We start from the raw sequence: 19,565 nt of genomic DNA, 5'->3' as shown, positions 1-19,565 counted from the left end.
AAGGAAGGGGAGTACTCTGTCAAGAGCAGCTACAACATTATTTGCAAGAACGTAAATATAGATACCCATAGTGCATCCTCCTCTCATCAAACCCCAACTAAGCTCTGGAACAGAATATGGAAAATGAAAATTCCCCACAAGATTAGAAACTTCATCTTGAGTGCGTGTCAGAATGCACTCCCGACGAAGGAAAATCTGTACAGAAGAAAGATGGTACCTGATCCAAACTGCCCATTCTGCAGATCGCATGCAGAGACTCCAGAACATTTACTTCTCCTCTGTGAATGGACGAAGGAAGTCTGGGAAGCGCCTGTGCTAAATATCCAAAATTCCAAGTATCAAATCTCCAGAATTGGCGACTGGCTGTTAGAATTCTTACCCAGCAAAAATAACAACTCACCTGACTTCGAGCTAGTCTTGATTGTGCTCTGGGAAATCTGGAAAGCAAGGAACAACCGTGTATTCAAAAACCACCTCCCGGACCCAAAATTGTTGGTCGACAGAGGACAAATACTGCTCAGGAATTACAGCAGATGGAACAATGTTAACAGGAAAGGGGAAGCTCAAATCAGTGAAGGGAACGAAGTCTGGACCCCCCCAGAAAGAGGAGAAATTAAGGTAAACATAGATGCTACGCACCAACCTAGTTCTTATGAAGGATCGATAGCTTGTGTGTGCCGCAACTCGTCTGGATTCTTGATCGATGGATTTGCTAAGGACGTACTCGTCTCCTCCGTTCAGCAAGCAGAGTGTTTAGCCTTGGTGGAAACCCTCGATTTTCTCTCTTCTCGTGCGAGTGAATGAATAACTCTGGAGTCAGATTGCCTTTCGGTGGTCAACAGCGTGAAGTCTTCACAGTCTCTGCTATGGGAACAGCATGCCCTGATCTGCGAAGCACGCGGGAAGCTTCCTTTATTTCCTTATTTAAAGTTGCAATATTGTAATAGGAACAGTAATAGAGTGGCGGACTGGGTAGCGAAGACTTTTAGGGGAAAAAAACTTACCGAACACTGGTTGACCCGTCCTCCGCAGGCCCTTATTGAACTGCTTTGTTTTGAGACCCCGTTTCTGTGTTCCTCTGTTTCAAGATTTCAATGAAAAACCTTTGTTCTGACCAAAAAAAAAAAAACTTAAAACTAAAACCGAAGTTGAAAGGCATTGGAATTGAGAACCTTCATTGACAGAATCTAAGTGCAAAACCTGATCAAAAGTCGACCGAGTTTTAGCATTATTTGAGCATGCCTTCTTCTTCTTCTTTTTCAATCTCTGTCTTTGTAGCCTAATCCGCAGCAGAAGACAATTAGTTTCTCTTAGTTTGGCTCCACGTCCATGCACTACTCCTCACGTCTCTCGTCCATTCTGTAATATTTCTAAGATGGTACTTAACTCCCTTCTCCATTTCCCACATTGCCCCAATCTGCAACCGTTTCTGAGCTTGAGCTCCATGGGCGAATCAATCCAGGACGAAGTCATTCTTGGTCGAGGTCATGTGCCGAGCTTTTCGAATTCAGAAACAAAACAAAACTAAGGGACCATAGTATCCCTTATCCTATTCTGACTTCCTTACAGAGCAACATCCGGGTGTCCGATAATACTCGGCAGACTTTTCCATTGGATGGGATTTCGTATAACCGGCTCAAAATATCCAAGAGTGTTCGGTTACAATAAACTTGGAATAGGTGACATTATGACATCTACAATAACTGTCGTGGTCGGGCATCTGCTCGCAACGTTCAATAGTGGAACATTTTAAGTCCAGATTTGAGGTGTCAGCCAAACTCTCCAACAACTTGCAATCGTGAATCCACAGCTTCTGTAAAGATTCCAAGTGGTTCAGACCTTCCACGCTTCTTAGCTTTGAACATTCGCCTACTCTAAGCTTCCTTAGCTTTCTCAATTTTGATAGGTCTGACATCCTTTCCAAGGAACTGCAATCCACAACCGATAGGAAGCAAAGGGATCCCAATTCTTCAAGGCCGTGAATCTCGACGAGCAACTTGCAGCCAAGCAGATGCACCTCTTGCAGATTCTTCATGCGAGACAGATCAAGTACTTCTGGAAGGAACTCGCACCAAAGCATCTTTAAATATCTCAATCTTTCAATTTCCAACTGAAAAAGTGCGTCCAGTTTTCTAAACGTGCACTGCTGCATATGGAGGATGCCCAACTCAGCATCAAATATAATCGAACTACGGAACAAGTTATTTGAATTGGAAAAATCCGGCAATAGTGTGGTCACCAAAGGTTGAACTTCAAACTCTCTTAAACTAGACGAGAGCAAAGGGAGGAATTGCAAGTTTTTGCAGGACAATGTTTGTGTTTCCATCTGAGATCGAGTACTGGTGCTTGTGGGAAGAGCAGAGACACTATCCTGCTCATATGGCATGTCTTTGTAGGAATCAATGACAGTATCGGTGGCCCATCTCAGACAAGTCAAGCTTGGGGGAAGCTCTGGCAACTGTTTAAGCTCAGGACATGGTTCTAGATTAAGTGTATGGAGATTAGAGAGGCGACTCACCGTGGTGGGTAATCCAGATATACACGTGTCTGACAGGTCTAGAATCCTCAAAAAGGATAGTCTCCCAATTTCTTCAGGGATTTCGCCCATCAAGTTGCGACATCCTCTAGCGTCTAACTCTTCAAGCTTCTCCACCAGCCCAATCGCACTTGTTAATTGTGTTATCCCACTTATGTTGCTCATTCTAAGTACTTTCAATTGCTTCAAATTGCCGATTGAATCGGGTAGGTGACTAATACTTGTCAATGACAAATCCAACTCGACTAATGATTGTAATTTCCCAATCGACTCTGGAAGTTCCTTTATCTTCGTACATTGACATAAATTTAACCGCCTAAGTTTCAATAGCCCTCCAATCGAGTATGGCAATTTGCTGATCTGCATATTTGATACATCGCAGGTCAACAATGACTTTAAATTACCAAACGACTCCGGAAGTTTAAAATCAGCTGGCATACGAGGCATGACAATCTCTGTCAAAGCTTGTAGACCTCCTATTTCTTCAGGCAACTCTTGAAGAGACTGACATCGATTCAAGTTCAATGTAGTTAGGAGCTTTAATTTACCAATGGATGGGTCAATTTCAATTAAGTGGCGACAGCCTTTCAGAATCAATCTCTCCAAGGACACCATTGTAGATAAATTGGGTGTTCTCCTTAAGTATGCACAGTTGCTGAGATCTAGTACTTTTAATTTATTTGCCTCCTGGCAAAACAATTCAATAAAATAGATATTAAGAAACAACCTATATGAAAAGAATGACAAAAGAAACGATGTACATATACAAGGAGTGGGAGTCGCATCATACTCTGATTTGGTTCCAGCCAATCCATTCCTCCGTAATATCGCTGCATGAAAGGTCAAGAACGACTAAATTAGTCAGATGAAAGTTGGTTGCCGCAAACTTGGAAGAGCAATATTGCCAGGAAAGCCATCTTAAACCGGAGAGAAGATTATTGAAGTCTCCAACAAAGAACACCCCATTCCCTTCAAAGAACCTCAGGTTTTGTAAATTAGCAACTTCATCATGCGTTACAGTGTCTCCACGATATCCTAGTGACAGTGCTTCAATTTTCTTATTTCCCTGACAAAGTAAACACCAAGAAGTCCACATGTGAAGGTCCTAAGCAAATAGTTGCAAGTGCTAATAACGATTAACTTTTCATTTTGCAAGAATAATTCACATCAGTTCACAAGAAACTAAAATGTTGTTCCCTTTTTATACCTCTTTTCGCTTCAAAATGCTTAGGGTTTCCTCATGATTCCACACTCTGCTACGCTCACATGGATCTTTGAAATTCTCTTGACGGACAATTTCCCTTCCAAGGTCCCGCACTTGGTCATGCATCCAAAAAGCATTGTCATCTTTGATTTTTACCAAAGACATGAGAAGGAGGACTTCAATGGCATCGTATGGATAGTATTCACAGTCATTCCACATGTAGAAAGGGTATGTTTTATCCACATTAATAAAAAAAAACAAGCTATGTCCAGAAATACTTGCTTTTGCGCATCATCTAACCTTTCATAAGTTATCATCAATGTTTTTTGGACTTCCATGGGAGGGGCTTTTTGTAGCTTCTTCCATGTGTCTACCCACAATGCTTCAGATTTACCGTTAAGAGATGATCCTGTGACCTCAAGAGCTAAAGGAAGCTTTCCCAAAGTGGAGACAACTTTTTCTGAAAGGGAGACATAATGATCAGGTGGAGAGTCTCTTCTAAAGGCATGTCTACTGAAAAGCTTAAGAGCATGATCAAATTCTAATTCCCGTACTTCGTAGGTTGAAACATTTGCAGACTTTTTTACAAGGCCTTCACTTGTTGTTTCTCCCATAATCATTATAACACTTTTGTTCCTGGTAGTTATGATAATCCTACTACCAGAACCGAACCAATTATCTTTGTCTACTAGACTTTTGAGTTGCTCTTTCTCATCCACATCATCAAGAACAATAAGCACTTTTTTATTGCAAAGTGCTCTCTTAATCTTGTTGACCCCATCATCAATATCACAAATATTGTCGGTAAACCTAGGATCGAGGAACTTTGACAATAGCTGCTTTTGCAAATGTACTAGACCATTGCGCCGTGATGATTCTCGAACGCCTCCAAGGAAACTGCATCCTTGAAAGTTAGACGATAGTCGGTTGAAGATGACTTTGGCAAGTGTTGTTTTGCCTACACCGCCCAAGAAAGCTTAATAAAACCAAGAAACCTAATGGAACTGGGAAACCTAAGAGAACTAGGAAGCGGAGACTCGTGATAGGTTGACCTAGGATTCCTAATCTAAGCAGCATTTCTGAGTGGAAATCCTCATGTCGGTAGGTTTCCTAATTTAAGTTTAATTCCCAATCTAAGAAGGATTCCTAGTTTACGTGTAAAAATGAGAAAGCATGGTCTTTGTCTTCTGCGGTATTGCTCGGTAATTGTGATTGTTAGTTGAATTGGACGCGTGAAAATGACAAAACACGGTCTTCATCTTCTGCGATATTGCTAGGTAATTGCGTTTGTTAGTTGAATGTGGAAACAAAGGAGATTGATTAAAAAAAATGGCGTGCAGGTTACGAAATTGTTCGGAAAATTCTTGTGTATTATTAAAAGATATGCCAAAATATAGAACTCCGTTTACGAGTCTTTGAATATCCGAAAACTTGATTATCTAATTCAGAACACGACAAGTAGATGCTAATCTGCAAAAAGTCAAATGATCCTTGTCCATCTTCTAAGTTTTTTTATTAGAGAACTTCATCACAAGTCCGAAAGTGTTTTTCCTCTGTACATGAAACAATCACCTTGATTATTGTAATCTTTGGGTCGTCATCCCATCCTAGAAGTTTCCTCGTCTCATTCATATAATAACCAATTTAAAATCTGAAAACAAAGCTACAGAAGTGATGGCACAAAATCATGGATTCATAGCTTAAAAAGCTGAGGATATAAAGTGAAATCGAGATAAAACATGAAGATTGTTTTTGAGCTTCTATTAGTTTTAATCATATTAGAGAAAATTGGATAATCCTCTCAGACTTTGTTTCTACATCAAGTAGGATTTTAGTTTTTGACATTTGCTGCAATGTTCGTCTTTAGGCAAAAATCATTAACTAAAAGATTAAACTACTCATCTACTAGGGAAATGTATTCCATGGATAGGTCACTCGATTGACGTGATGTAATCGATTAAATCACATTGCCTATTAATATGCATGTCATCTCAATCGACGCTTAAATGTTGAAAATAATCTCTCTTCATTAAGTTATCCCATTACATATCCCTATTACGTGTTACGATTATCACATGAAATATCTTCTCTTTTGCCACAACATTTCTCTCTCTTTCTCTTCATCATACGACCGATTAACATCACCCTTCTTGTGCCCCATGAACATCGCCACCTGTCCGATCGACACCACTAACGTCCTCCACAAGTTAGCCCCCACCATTGGCTGCATCTCTTCAACCCATCTCTCTCTCTCCCTTCGTTGCCATGGCCTGACTCAAAATTAGAAACGTCGAGCTCAAAGCCTCAATGACCCTTGACTAGATCTGGGGTCAAGTTTGAGCAATGATGGCATGCATCGAGCCTAGACGATACGATGTACTTCAACTAGATCTGATGACCAGTTTGACACCGCGGTGGGCCGTCATTGAGGGCTCATAAGTCAACAATTAATATTGGTGTTGTAGTAGTTAATCACAGCGCTAAATTGGGTTTGGTGGGATAATTCTCCTTGACGGGGCCTAATCATGACAGTATCTGCATTTTGCAGAAGGAAAATGATCACATCAATCATCATGCACCCAAGAAAAAGAAAGGGAGAAAAACATAACCAAATCATGGAAAAATTATCCAATCAAACCCTAAATATGTCAATTTAGTCTTAAATTTTTGCGTAAAATTTCAATGTAGTTCTTCTAGTTAATTTTCGTCAAAAATCGCTGACATGATGATATGCCAAATGACCAGACCGCCACGTCAGTAATTTCCGACGAAAATTGATCGGAAGGATTATATTGAAATTTCGCACAAAAATTTAGGACTAAATTGGCAAAATTTGAAAGTTTAAGACTAAATTGACATTCGTACAATTAATTTAGGACTGATTGGATAATTTTTCCTTAAAAATGGTAAGTCGTGTTGTGCGGGTTAGGTTTGAACTCAACAAAAACTGTTCCTATATGATAAATGACTCTTTTTTCTCTTACCTTCTTTTTAGAAAAGTCAAGTTTAACATCATTCACCTTACTTTTAAAAGTGCCCATCTGTAGGGCCAGGGATCATCTCTTTCCACACAGCCCAGAAGCATGAATGTTGGGATCGGATTTACATACTCACCCAAATTCTTTGAAGCATGTAAATGCTGATAATCTAGACTATCATTCATATGAAATTTGCTGATAATTTGAGAAGAAAGTTAAACTTGACTAAAAAGGTATTTTGTTAGACATTATTAAGTCTTTACTACTTATTGGGTGTATGGGTTGTTAAAGTTCCTCCTACATCATGTAATAGGATTGCAAATAGATTAGCTACATTTGTGTAGACCTACGTACATCTTGTGACATTCCGAATTTCGACCCATTTTTGGAATTTATAAAACGTGTAATTCGTCAGTGTGCTTATAGTAAAATCTCGCCCGGGAACTGATCACTCTCGGTTATCGTTTTTAAAATTGAGATTTCGCTAGAATCGCACTCGATCGAATTTGACCGTTATTTAGAGCCCAAACGTTGGTATCGAATTTCTCGGAGTTCCGGGACGAATTTAATTGGACGGTGTCGATATTATTGTGGCCAGCCTCGATATTGCTCGGGATATGCGAAAAGTGAAATTTGGACTGGGTGCGGATTTGGACTAGTAAACCTCCCTCGTAGTGTGTTTTAGTTATTATCTTTTGGCTTTTTTTTTTTCTAATTTATAATTATGGTTTTTCGTGGGCCGTTGGATCGTTTTCGGAATTGAACGAGGATCGTCGGATCGCACTCAAGTCGTTTGACTTTCTCTCTCTCTCTCCTCTCCTCCTCCCCCGTTGAACCCCACGCCGTTGCTGACCTTTCTGCTGACTCCCTCTGCTGCTGTCTTCTTCCACCCACTCCCATGATGATCTTCACGTTGCTCCTGTTTTGTTGACTGATGACCCCACGTTTCTGTTCTACTTTGTTTGCTGCTTCTGCTGACTTCTTCACGTGCTGCTGACTGCTGACTTCTGTTTTTGCTTGCTGCCCGCTGACTTCCTCTCTTCCTTCACGCCCGCTGACTCCCTCACGTTGTTTCTGCTCTTGCTGATGACTTCTTGCTGCACCTTCACGTGTTGCTTTGCTGACTGTTGACCCATGCTGCTGCCCATGATGCTTCACGTGGCTGCTGCTTCCTTCTGCTGCCTTCTTCTTCCTTCTCTTCTTTTCTTTGCTGTTTTGTTGCTGCTGCTGCTTGCTTCTTCGGCTTCTGCTTCCTCTGGCTTTTGCTGCTTCCCATTCCAGCCGACCATACCAGCTGCTCGTCAACCACCACAGCCTCGCCTTCCCAGCCGCTGGAGACATGCCGGAGCCGTAGACCGCAGCTGCTGCTCCTCGCGCCAAACACCCCACCGAGACGCTTTCTTCCCCTTTTTCCCTCTCGCCATCACCACCCCTCGGCCATCCCACAATCACCCTCACACCATCACCGACCACCTGAGCTGCCATCCGCTGTCCGCCCTCGCCGTTGCTTCGCCGGAGTAGCCGTTGCCGTGCCAAGGCTCTTGTTTGCTCCCTTGCTAGGTTGTCTTGCTTAGGCTCTCTTGTAAGTGGCTTCCTAACCCTTGACTAGGCTAAGGGGTGACTAATGAGCATGTTAGGGATGGTTTAAGGGCTGTGAATAGTTGGTTTAGTGGCTGATTGTGCTTGGTTTGCTTGGTGGTGCTTGTTGGTTGATTTCTGATAAGGTTGCTGCTGCGTCGCTGGTATTTGCTATTTTCTCTGTGACTGTTGTGAGCCGAATTTGAGAAAGTGTTCTTCATGAAAGTTGTTCATAACATCTTGAAGTATGACATATATTAAATCTGGAATTTTTGGAGATCATTTAGGGTCATTCGTAAGTCCATTTTTGGACCGTATTCAGTCTGCCGGATTTACTGTTCACCCGACCTTCTGGTCTTTCCGATTTTATATAAATTTTTCCAGACCTCTTTTCAAGAAACTTCCTTCATAAAAATTGTTAAGAACATTCGTGTCTATGACATATAAAAATTTGAAGGCTTTCCAAAGTGATTTGGGTACTGGATGAAATGCATTTTGATGGTCAGACGGCCTGACCGAACGGGTTGAATTTTGTCTGATTTCAAGTGACAAAAAGAGGTGTTTACAGTAGGAACTGGGTTTTGAGTTCTTCACGGAAAATGTTTATCAAGATGTTTTATGCTACATATCCAAATTTCAGAATTTTTGGAGTTGATTTACTATTTATTTTAAAGGAAATTCGGTGACTATGTTACTGCCCAGTTTGGCCTCGATTCTGTGCATACTCGGTTTTTCTCTCTCTCGGGAACTGATCGGTGTTACCATGACATTTTGGTGGATTTAGTTGACATTGGGCTAATTTACAAAGATAAGAATTGGTAATGATTGTTGAGGTGTGTGCATGGTCACGACACGTTCCGTCTAGGCGGGAGTTCTAGACGATGCCCGGCGGGAGTTCGGATGCCGTCTAGGCGGGGGTTCTAGACGTTGCCGATCGCGGTAGAGGCCGGATCGATGCTCCTTTGTGGAATGCCGTCTGGGCGGGGGTTCCGGACGTTGCCGTCGCCGAAGTAGCGGGACGATGCCTGGTTACGCCAGAAGACCGGCGGGAGTTCGGTGGCCCGAGGGGTCGTTAATAATCTGGACTTAATGAGTGCGATTTGCATTGGGGAATGCTTTGCCTGAGTTAATTGATGAGCACGTCTGGATTATTAACCATGTTATGCTTGATCATGCCATGAATTGCGTTGCACGTGCTTGATGGGCAATTGGCCATGTTATGGCAATATTCTAACGTGCAGGGCTTGTGTATGCGCCAAGGCGAGGTAAGGACGCCTGTGATTATTTATGGCACGTCGATTGTTTGAATCGCATGTTTAGAATTGTTCGGAAGTACGCTTTGGCCTAAGCGAGGCTTAGGTAGTTGCTTATTGAGAAGTGTTCTCATGGTTGTATAACCAAACCATTTCAGACCCGCGACCGTGATTGATCCGGAGATGCTGCCAGGATACTACGGGGATTGAGGATAGATCGAGTTACCCCGTCTTTTGAGTGTACCTTTTTGTAGAGGAGTTAAGCTTACCAACCACCCGATCCTTGTTGTTGTACGTGGTTCGTAGATAGTGGCCTCGTAGAAGGCTTGCAAATGTATGTGTTGTAATCGACGTTATGTTTTTAAAAGTGTCTTGTTTATGTGTGTTCTTTGTCTTTCTAGTATCCCAATGTTTATATGTTGTACGGAGAGTTCGAGGTTGCTTCCGCATGCATTACTCGTTAGTGTTTCGATTGGGTCGGCGACAAGTCCTGGGTTGTCGTGTACATTACGACCACAAAGGGATGATCGCGCGCTCGTAGGGTTCGGGGCGTGACACATCTTGTCGTCGTATTTCCTAATTTCCTCCAAAAAAGAGAGTAAAAGTTTCTAATACCTGACTGTAACTCTATGAATGGGTGGGATTTTGTCTATTATGTGTAACTCTCTTCAAGGAGTCTAATAAATAGTTTTCGATTTTCACCCTTACTACTACCCAATAATGGATTGATTTACAAAATTTTCAGTAGATACTATTTTATGTAATTGCGATATAATCCTGAGTAGCTTGATATATTTTATTCTAAAATTTAAATTTGCGACTCGCTTATCTTGAATTTTAATAATAAAAAATTAAAAGAAGATAGCGAGGGGAGATGTTGAATATATATAGAGGGCACACAACTTCCAAAACGTGGCTGTTAGCTAACGTGAGGCGAGGGAAAGCAAGTCAAAGTCTTCCACTATCTTGCTTGCTTAGTGGTATTTTCCAATTCATTTTTTCCAACCCAACCAAGGAAGCACAAGTGTAGCTCGGGGAAACGAACAAAACTTAGTCTTTGTTTTGAGCATTCATCTTCTGATTGTTCTTTTGTGTAGAAGCTGTGTAAATCTGATTGTATTTCTCCGCAAGTGTATGAATTTGTAATCTGGAAGAGAGCGAGTTATAGTGCTATAAAAGTTTCTTGAGTTTATAAAATTATCTACTCAAGCTTCGTGTATAAGGAGCATTCTCTACCAACTGTAAAATTTCAAAGATTACATAGTAGATGCTAGCCATGTTCGTGGTTATTAGAGCTGAAAGAGTGGATTATGTAGTGGATTATGTAGTGGATTTTTAGCCTTGTTAGGACTATTAGAGCTCGGAGAGTGGACCGACTCCCTATAAATATGTTTTGCATAGCTTCTATCTCCTTAATTTTTTTTAATAAGTTTGATAGAAAATATTGTTTATGCCTAACTGTTTTCCACTACAGTAGTACATCCTACGCATCCTTCATGATTTTTTTTAATTTCCCCTAGATCAATCAAATCACCTACTGTAGTCGTTGTGCTTATCCATTTATCAGTGAACTATCTTTTCGTGTTGTGCGTGTGAAAATGAGAAAACATGGTCTTCGTCGTCTTCTGCAGTATTGCTAGGTAATTGGATTTTTTTTTTTTTGGTAAGGAAATTGGATTTGGTGGTTGAATGTGAAAAAAAAAAAAGATCATCTTCATCCTCAATTATAGAAAAAAACTAAAACAAAAGAAATTTTGAGTAAAAAAGGCACGATGTTTAGGAAAATGTTCAACAAATTCTGGTCTATTTAAAAGATATGCCAAATAATAGAACGTGGTTTACAGTCCATATTAGAATACTTGATATAATTGTATTTTTTTTATTTGGCGGAAATGGTATTGTATTTAAGTAAAATTGACACATGTATTGCTAATTCATGGCAACTAGGCCTTTTTATTTAATACGGTACATCATCATAAACGGTTCGAAAACTGAATGGCATAAGGATCTCTAAATGGCCATGAAATTTCGACAGAAGGACAAACATGGTAAAAAAAAAAATCAAATATTTGCATCTTGGAAATGTTTAATTGGTCGGCAACCATTGACTGTTCAACAAAAGTCGCCGGAGGAGTTTAGAAAAGGGTAATGCTATCGATCCACAAGAAGCTCAGGAAACTCTTGAACTAGCGGAAGCTAACTTAAGGAAAGCTGAAGGTAAGAGACAAACAATTGAGGCAAATCTAGCCCTCAGACGAGTTAGGACACAAGTTGAGGCTATCAATGCAATTTCATAATCAGTTGGTGCATATGAGGAGCGAAATGAATTATATCGTTAATGAATTCTAGACCATAAATGGTAATTCTTCTCTCTTTGCCGGTTGATCATGATTAAACTTTGTTGGACTTTTGATTTACATGATCTAGGTCGTGGACAACTAATAAGTCTGGTTTGGCCGAAAAAAGAGAAATTAGTAAGTCTTCCTCACTAGTTGCTAATTATATGTCTTGGTCTTTCCTTGTGGTGTACGTCTTGGTCCTTGTCATATCTTCCAGCTAGGCAACATTGATGGAACCTTAGGATAGAGACATCCTACCTAAGGCTAAGAATCAAAGATTGCCGTTTAAAAGTTGTGGGTAATGATAGAGAAATTGGCTATTTATTAAATTAATGAATGTATCATGAAAGCACAATAACTATAATATTATTTCAATATAAAAAAACAGAATTAAGTAGGAATGCAACTTCCGTTTAGGGATGTCTGCACGCAATGCCATCATTATATTATTATTATTAGTTGCAACCTCGTTAAGCTGATTCGATGTTTCTTGCCGTTTCACGTGTTTCTTTCCAAATGTAGCCAACACTTGAAAGACCATGGAAACTTCTTGCAATTAGGGCAAACAAAAAGAATAAGGTTTATATCACTAAAAATCTCAAATTGGTACATCGGTGATAAATTTACCTTATATTAATTTCCGTTAAATTTTATAGTCAAATTGCTATATGATGACATGTGGAAATTGACGGGTGTACAAGTTTGAGGTTTTACCATTCTGTTTGTCATAGGTTTACCAATTTGTGATTTTTTGTGGTGTTAATCCTATTTAACGAAGGGTAAATTTATCACAAGTGTATCAGTTTGGGGTTTTTTATAGTCAAAAAATTAGTTTGGAATAAATTTGTCACGGGTGTATCAGTTTGGGGTTTTTCGTGGTAAAAAAATTAGTTTAAGATAAAATTATCACAGATGCACCAATTTAGGGTTTTTCATAGTATTAACCCAAAAGACTAATTATATATTTGTGTCTCGAAAATGCAGTATTGGTTTTTTTATTTTTTTGGGGGTCTAATCCCCGAGGTAGTCAAATTATTCTTGTCCATCTTCTTCTGAGTAATTTTTTAAAACTTCATTAAATGTCCTAGTATTCTTGTCATTGATCAATCAATGGGATGTCATCCTAGAAGTTTCCTCGTCCATTCATTTGATAACAAATTTAAAATCTGAATTACAACACAAAATCATAGATTCATAGCTTAAAAAGTAGAGGATATAAAGTGATGTCGGATACAACACGAAGTGATCTTTGAGCTTTTCTGTATTTTAATCATGTTAGACAAAATTACAAAAATCCTCCACAACTTTATATCTATGTCGATTATACTACAGAGTTGTATATCGTGTGCCGGTCATTTGATTGATGTGGTGTAATAAGTCAGTCGACATTGCCCGTGCAATATGCATGTTATCTTAATTGGCGCTTAAATGTTGGAAATACTCATTTTCTATTGGCTTGTTGCACCACGTGTTTCTATCATCTGGTAAGACTGTCACATGAAATACCTTCTCCTCTGTCACATAATTTATCTCTCTTTCTCTCTCCCCACCACACTTCCGATTAACGTCACCATCCTTGTCCTCGACAAACGCCACCACTTTCCCGACCAAAACCACCAACGCGCTCTACAAGTTAGGCCCAACCTTTGTTTGCATATCTCTCTCTCTCTCTATGCTACGGAAATGTATTTTGTGTGCCAATCATTCAATTGATGTGGTGTAATAAGTTAGTCTACATTTCCCGTGCAATATGATGTTATCTTAATTAGCACTTAAATGTTGAAAATACTCACTTTTTATTAGCTTGTCGTACCAGGTGTCACTACCACGTGGTAGGATTGACGTATGGTAAGATTGACACATGAAATATCTTCTCCTCTATCACGTCAATTTTCTCTCCCCACCACACTTCCAATTAACGTCACCATCCTCTCATCCTGACCCAAAAAAATAAAGGTGTCAGGCTCAAAGCCGCAACAACGTTTGACCAAATCTAAGGTCGAGCTTGAACAATTTTGGCATGCATCAAGATAGAAGTTGCACTGTGGCTCGACTATATCCGGTGTTAAACTCGACACTGCCGTGAGCTGTCGTTGACGCCGAAGAGAGAGATAGAGAAATGTGCCTAGAGAGGGGAACGAGCGAGGGGGATGACCAAAGGCATTCATCAATTGAAGGACGGGTGGTGCGGCCGATAACAAGGTCAGCCATTGCGGCTAGCTTGAAGCAGTGGCCAATACAAGGGTGCCTGGCCGGAGCTCATTGTGCAATTGCAAGTTCGATTAGAGAGAGAGAGAGAGAGCGCGCCTTTTTGGGGTGTTTTCAAAACACATAACGTGAATTCTACAATTCACTGGGCAGAAACAGTACATGGTCACCAAGTGAGGACACCTACCCCCACGCCCCCTTGGGTTGACCACTAGAAGTGGTGCTCTCTCTTTGCTTTTTTTTTTTTTTTTGGTTTGTTTTTGGTCAAAGAGCTCTATCTTTCTTTGCTTACATCGTCCAGAAAGTTAGTAATTCCGTTTGTGGAAACCCCACCTAAATCAAATCTACTAACACTATATTTGTAAAATTTTTGGGAGGAGAAGAAAATGAAGAGAGTGAAAACATTGCTGAAGAAGATAAAAGTTATTTGGAAAGGCTTGGAAAACGAAAATGAAGAAAAATGAGATGAATGCCTATTTTTTTGTTTGAAAAAGAGTGTGGAAATGAAGGTAAAGAAAGTGTAAATGAGTAAAAAGGCATTATCCTCCATTGGTAGAAAAATGAAAAACGAAAATACTAAATAAAAGAAGGCCAGTGGCAAAATTTACCAAATTAGTGGCAATTCCCCGGCCCAAATGGAATGCCACCCCTACTTGTAATGGTGGGCCGGGCCGCGTTTCAAGCCCAGTTTTGGTCCCGCCCAAACTTTCAGGTTTGGAATTTCCGAGCCCGAAAAATAAAAAAAGCCTCAATACGAAATGGAATTTCTAGCCCGTTCATTTTTACTTCAGGCTATTTGGGGCCTGAAATGTAGTAAACTTTTAGAAAAAAGAATTGCAAATAGTTTGTTCACTAGTAAAGTTTCTTTTCTTTCTCAAATTTGTAGATATAATTATCGTTATTTCAATAGTATAATATGTTCAATTGTAAATTTCCATTTTTTTCGTCTAGGATTAAAAATATTAATGGAGTACTACAAACATAAAAAATTAAATTATGAAAAATTAAAAAAGAATTGGGCAGGCTTGGCCATTTTGGGCTACATATTGTGAAGCTCAATAGCCTGGTCATCTCGAAATCTAAATAGAAAAACCTATAGAATCCTTCCTTGTATATTCGGGCTAAACATTTTCGGGCTCGCTCAGTTTAGGACAGATTTTCGGGCTTTTTATTTTCACCGCTACCAATATGCACCTTCATTTTCCCTACTTCGAAACTCTTCCAATTTCTTTCCACATTCTTTCTTCCACACCTTTTCAACGTTTCCAAGCACAGGCCACAATTTGAAGTGAATGGATTCCCTTCATTAACAAAATAGAACCAAATTTAGATTTTGGTGGTGTGTGATCATTTTCAATTTTTTTTTTTTGAATTCAGGAGGCTAATGCCACAATAACTTAAAAATCTCTCAATTAACTCTATCTCCCAACGGAAATAAGCAAGCGCTGATGGTAGGGATGAAGTGGGACAAATTTGAGACGACTATCATTATTGCGAAACCTGTCTCCAACCCATTACGGGTTTGCCAAACTCATCTTATTAAAATAACATCTTATGCATGGGGTATTTCCAACTTGCATAGTACTTTTTAAGTGAATAAATTTTTCACACTGGACAGATAACAAGCCACTTCAAATTTGCAAACATAACCATTTATCCAAAATTTGGGCATCGCAAATCTTTAACTAGAAAATCTCAACATTAGATTGAAAAATATTTAAGATCAATTATGATAAGAATCTAGAATCTAGCAATCCCAAAATGAGAAAATCATGCTTGAAATAGTGCTTGTTGCTGAAAAAAATTAGGTTATAATTAATATTGTCATGGATTTCAAAAATTATAAAAGAAACGCTAATTTTTTTAATAGAGTAAAGGTAATTTGGCAAATGATTTATCGAGTTCAAGTTTCAAGCAAAATTATCATACACGCAAATCCGAATCATGTCCATATCCTAGTAAGGTTGAAATAATTAGGGAAATTGACACAAATGGCTCATGAATTTTGGCCCATTGTACAATGTGGTTCTAAACTTTGAATTTATTCAATGTGGTCCCTAGATTTTTGTATATGTTCAACTTAGTCCCTTAACTATATGAAAAAAAAAGTGAATGCTCTGATATGGAAGCGTTAGTTTGTTCTATTTGATTAATTGAAAACATTAGATCACGGGCTTTTTGTCAGTGCAAAAATCGAGTCAATCGGACATCTGACGAAAAAATTATGCCCAGTCAAAGTTTGTCAAATTTGCATAAAAATTACGTGATTATAATTTTCCAAAAAAATTTCCAATTGAAAGATGATAATATAATGATTGTAAAAGTGAACAGTTCCCCTTCGCGCCTCAGAGAACCCAGCAAAAATTGACAAGAATCTGATCTTGGGGCGTCTCACTAAAACCTCTCTTCATTATTATTTGGGAAATCTTTTTTCAACATTCTCATCTTGTCTTGCACAATTGCCTTGGATTGAATGGATAATCGAACCTCACCCCTTCGTAAAGCATGAAAGGCGGGAAGTTGGCCAAGGAATTCGTCTTCTTCTGATCTCGAAACCTAATCATGCTTCAGAGGAGTGAGATTTCGCCCTCCATGAACCACTTCCTCCACTCCCCTCTAGTACTACGAACTGACGGCCCAACCCCATCGTCGCCTTTCCTCGCCCTCTTAGCGGTGGGTTGAGATATGGTCGGATCTTTTTCCGAAATAAGAGGGCTCGCGACCGTGAGATATGATGAGGGAGAGTGAGGGAGAGATGAGAGGATTTGGGGCTAGCTTTTATACACAGAAAGAGGGGGCAATATTATGCAGACAAAAATAACAAATACCCTTATATGGAAGCGTTAGCGTGTCCAATTTGATTAATTGAAAACATCGGATCATGAGCTTTCCGTAGGTATAAAAATTGAGTCAATGGGACATCAAACAGAAAAATTATGCCAAGTCAAAATTTACCAACTTTGTGTAAAAATCGCATCAATATAATTCTTCAAAAAAAAGAGATAATTCAAAAGATGATATTTAATGATTGTAGAAGTGGTGGATAGTTCCTTATTCTCATACCATAAACGTTTAGACTTCCCCTCTGCCCTGCCCTCTTAGCATAGTGTGGAGATGTGGCCGCATTCTTCTTCAGCAGGAATTGCATCATGACTAATGAAAAATTTCCAACCAAATAAAAAATCTGATAGTATTAAAACCAAATCCTACCAAATTTAACCATCACTTGTCACCTATTTCTATTTCTTTGTTGTTGTGGCCCGATGTAGAGGGCGGCCTCTTTTTCTTCAAGTCCAGCTCCTTCAACCGCAGATTGCACCATTCTTGCTTCAATTCCTCTTTGATCACGATGACCCATTTCGATTTTAATTAACGGACTCTTCATCTAGATCTAATTCATCAAGCTTCAATAGACAAGACACGCTCCTCCAGTCGCTCTGCGGCTGCTTTGACGAAGGTTGTCACAACGTTGTAATAAATGAACACGAATGGCCAATCTTACCGTTAATTGATTAATCAGCCATACCTACCATCAAATTTGATTTTCTATAGTTGCGTTCATTTCTAGGTTTTTTTTTTCTTGCATTTCTTTCATTTAATAGAATATTCTCTCACATTCTTAAATTTCCGTAGTTTTGTATTTGTAATATGATCAAATCTTGAAAAACTTAATCTCTAGTCAAGTAATCATTCAACACAAATCAGTCTAATTAGAAAGAAAGAAAAACCACAAAAAACCCCAAACTTTGCCATCTGTGACACATTTACCCCGAACTTTTTTTTGTGACACCAAAAACCCCGAACTTTGCTTTTTGTGACACATTTACCCCAATGTATTTAGTCCATGGGCATTTTCGTCTTTTTTGCTTTTTCTTTTTTTTTTTCTTTTTTTTCCTTTCCGGCGAGGGGGCCCTCGCCGGCGTCGAGCGAGGGCGGCCCTCGCCAGATCCGGCGAGGGCGGCCCTCGCCGGCGTCCGAGCGAGGACGGCCCTCGCTGGGCGAGCGAGGGCGGCCCTCGCCCGACTCGGGCGAGGTCGACCCTCGGCGGGCGTCGGGCGAGGGTCGACCTCGCCCGAGCCGGAGAGGGCCGCCCTCGCTCGCCCGGCGAGGGCGACCTCGCCGGCATCGGCCGAGGTCCGCCCTCGCTGGGCAAGCAAGGGCGGCCCTCGCCGGCGTCGGGCGAGTTCGCCTCGCTTGGGCGAGCGAGGCGGCCCTCGCCCTACTCGGGCGAGGTCGACCCTCGCCGGCGTCGAGCGAGGGTCGACCTCGCTCGAGCCGGGCGAGGTCGCCTCGCTCGCCCAGCGAGGGCCGCCTCGCCGGATCGCGAAGGCCGCCTCGCTCGACTCCGGCGAGGGTCGACCTCGCCGGATCGGGCGAGGCCACCCTCGCTCGCCCGGCGAGGGCGGACCTCGCCGGATCGGGCGAGGACCGCCCTCGCTCGCCCGGCGAGGCGGACCTCGCCGCGACGCCGGCGAGGGTCGCCCTCGCTCGACGCCGGCGAGGCCCCCTCGCCGGATCTGCGACGACGGCAGCCTCGCCGACGCCGGCGAGGCCCCCTCGCCGGATCCGGCGACGGCAGCCTCGCCTCGCACGCCGGCGAGGCCCCCATCGCGGAAAGGAAAAAAAAGAAAAAGTAAAAAGACGAAAATGCCCATGGACTAAATACATTGGGGTAAATGTGTCACAAAAAGCAAAGTTCGGGGTTTTTTGTGTCATAAAAAAAAGTTTAGGGTAAATGTGTCACAGATGGCAAAGTTTGGGGTTTTTGGTGGTTTTTTCCCGAAAAAAATCCAATGATAAACATGCCAATGAAACATTTAAGAATTTGAATACCAAAGAATTTGCGCTTAACTAGCTTTATTTCCGACAGTTCTACGACTTTTTTACGGTCGAAACATTTTCATAATTAGAATACTTTCATTTCATGAAAAGTTAATAATTTTAAAAATATTTTTTAAAAAATGATTACTTATATCGTGTAAAAAATAAATGGACGAAAAATATTTTTACCGCTAACGAAAATGATAATAAATTAATTAATTGAAAACATCGGATCACGAGCTTTCCGTAAGTATAAAAATCAAGTTAATAAGACATCAGATGGAAAAATTATGCCCAGTCAAAGTTTATTAAATTTGTGTAAAAATCACATAAATATAATTCTTCAAAATGAATTTCATATTGTTAGGTAAAAGAGATGGTACTGAGGTCCTGTTTGGTTCAGCATTTGAATGCTGCTTTGGAGCTTTACAAAATAGTTTGGCAAGCTTTGAGGATATGCAAAAGCTCTCCAAGGGCCTTTGGCTGAATGGAGGAGCCTTGGGGAAGTTGCATTTTCGGGATGCAACTTCACTGTTCATCGAGCGATTACTGTTCATCTTCTTCAAGCTTTGGGTCCAGCGATCGACGGCCGGCGACCGCCTCGTGAGGGGTAGCACAACCCCGGTGACCGCCGCCTGGGGTCGCCGG

General features: G+C 40.7%; 1 pseudogene; it reads right to left on the bottom strand.

The window, feature by feature from the left end:
• Nucleotides 1-1,320: 1,320 nt before the first annotated feature.
• Nucleotides 1,321-4,704, bottom strand: LOC115677590 (disease resistance protein RPV1-like; annotated as a pseudogene).
• Nucleotides 4,705-19,565: the final 14,861 nt, after the last annotated feature.

This window comes from Syzygium oleosum, unplaced genomic scaffold, assembly GCF_021117445.2.
Source record: "Syzygium oleosum isolate NSW1041296 unplaced genomic scaffold, Sole_v2.1 Sole_v2.30, whole genome shotgun sequence".
Classification (NCBI taxonomy): domain Eukaryota; kingdom Viridiplantae; phylum Streptophyta; class Magnoliopsida; order Myrtales; family Myrtaceae; genus Syzygium; species Syzygium oleosum.
Note: the sequence above shows the minus strand (reverse complement) of the source record. Positions and strands in the feature narration are given on the sequence as shown.